The sequence below is a fragment of the Schistocerca serialis genome, unplaced genomic scaffold, assembly GCF_023864345.2.
Source record: "Schistocerca serialis cubense isolate TAMUIC-IGC-003099 unplaced genomic scaffold, iqSchSeri2.2 HiC_scaffold_1225, whole genome shotgun sequence".
In the NCBI taxonomy this organism is placed as follows: domain Eukaryota; kingdom Metazoa; phylum Arthropoda; class Insecta; order Orthoptera; family Acrididae; genus Schistocerca; species Schistocerca serialis.
Window position 1 is genome coordinate 47,501 of NW_026047431.1, and position 2,500 is coordinate 50,000.

Below are 2,500 nucleotides of genomic sequence, written 5' to 3' on the forward strand. Positions count from 1 at the left end.
AATTTCCTTTGGATATTTTTTACATGGGGGGTGAATAGGAGCCTTTCATCAAGTGTGATGCCGAGGTATGTATGTTCCTGGACAAACCTAATCCTTTCCCCATCAAGTTCAAGTCTAGGTGGTCTTTCTCTATCAAATTTACCTTTGATGGTTATGGCTACCGTTTTCTGTTTGGAGATCCCTAGTTTATTCTGTGTGGTCCATTCGCTTATGGCTTGTAGTGCTATCCTACCCCTTTCTTCGAGCTGCGACCTACTCTTCCCTTTTATGATGATGGCTAGATCATCTGCGTAGGCCACTTTATCCCACTGCTCACCATCCTTCCGTTGTACCACTTCGTCAAATACAAGGTTCCAGAGAAAGGGGCCACAGATAGAACCTTGTGGGCAGCCCTTTGTGATGTTTTTCGTAACTGACCCAGAGTTGCTGTAGACAGTGGCCTTCCTGTTCTTAAAGTAGTTTTCTACTAGGTGGTACATGTTTTGGGGACAACGCATCGCTCTAAGTCGCCTCATTACACTTGGCCACCATAAATTGTCGAAGGCGCCTGCTATGTCCACAAAAATGACAACAACATATTTTTCTTCACAGTTTGCACTGGATACAACCTGCCTGATTGCCATTTCTGTGGATGCACCCTTTCTGAAGCCAAATTGGTTTGTTGCCTTTAGTCCTGACTCTTCATACCTTTTGTCCAGTCTGGTCACTATTAGCCTTTCTAATACTTTGCCAAGGATAGGGAGCAGGCAGATGGGTCGATAAGACTTCACCTCATCCCTTGGCTTTGTGATAGACTTAAGTAATATGCAGACATTTCCTATTTTCCAATTGTCTGGGAAAGTGGACTCTCTAAGGCAGCTGTTATAGGTATCAATGAGGAGAGCAGGATTGTGTTCCCATATCCGCTTTATAATGGCATCATCTATGCCATCTGGTCCTGTGGCTTTGTGTGGTTTGCATGCCTTCACTGCAGTCTCAATCTCTTGTGCTGAGAAGTCTGGCTCGTTTCCTTCATTTTGGTACCCTATATTTTGCTCCTTCACAGCTGATTGCTGTATTGTGTCCTCCTCTGGGTTGTCATCCGGTAGTAGGTTATTCAACAGTTCTTTCACTGTTTCCTGCCAGGTCATTGTAGGGCCTCTTCCTGCCACTTTTACATTACTGAGGACAGTTTCGGTGCCATATTTAGGGCGAAGGATTCTATCGGTCAGCTTCCAAGGGTCATTGCTGTTGCACTCCTTTACCCATTTCTTCCATGTATCTGTCTTCGCTTTCGTAATTTCTTTGTTATATTTATTTTTTGTGCTTCTGTAAGTTGTCTTTGCTGCCAGTATTTCTGCCTCACGATTTGCACGTCGCGCATTCTGGAGCCGGTGTCGAGCTGCAATTGTGTCCTGCCGCATTTTTGTCAATGTTTCATTCCACCAAGGAACAGCATTCTTCAGCCGTGTTCTTCTCCTCATGGCCTTCCTGCAGCTCTCCTGTATTGCTGTCTGTAGGAGGTCTACTTTCTCATTTACATTTGTTCCCACGGCGTTTGGCCAGTTTTCCACTCTGGTGGTCAGCTGGCAATCAAAAATTTGCCATTTTGCAAAGGTGGTGTTGTATCTCAGTAGCTCTTCTATGACCCTCTCCCTATGTTGTTTTGAGATCTCAAACGTGATCGCCCTGTGGTCACTCGAGGTCCATTCCTCTTGAATCATCCATCTAGACACCATCCTTGACATGTTTGCTGAGCAAAGTGTTACGTCGATGTTATTTTCCCCAGCTGGCCCACTGAAAGTTGTTAACGGTGAGTCTCTATTTATTACAGTTAAGCCATGTTGGAAGATGAAATCCTCTAGTTTTCGTCCTGCTTCATCTGTGTCCTGGCTGTGCCATAGTGGTGACATGGCATTCGCATCCATTGCTATTATGAAGGCTTTTCCTTGGGTTTCGTGGATGATGGTATCCAGTCGATGCAAATATTCATCAATTGGGGTATTGAACTGGCAGTACAGGCTTATTAAGTATATTTCACCAAAATCGCCGGTTACTGCAGCTACAGCGGTATGAGCATCACAAAGGGAGGTTATCTGCAGAATTGTCAAGTTTGTGTTTCGTATTCCTATGGCTGCTTTCGGTACTCCATGGTTGCTGCTGTATACTAGGCGGAAGCCTAGAGGATATCCTTTGATCTTATTTTCCATTAAATAGGGCTCTTGGATAAGAATAATGTCAAGGTTTTCCTCTTCCATCTTAAGTGATGCTTGACTAGGTACTACTTTGGATCTCTGCCCGTTTAGTTGGAGAATCTTGAGGGTACTGGACTTTGTGTTCATGTCTGCTACCTGTCGACCTGGGGACTGTGGCGTAGAAGTGTTACTGGCCATATTCAGTTCTTTGTTCTTCTTTCGCCATGAATCTGACATATTCGGGGCAGTTTTTGTCCATTACTGAGTGGTTATGTGGCTTCTTCCAGTGCTTGCAGTTTGCACACTGTGGTGCCTTGTTCCTGTTA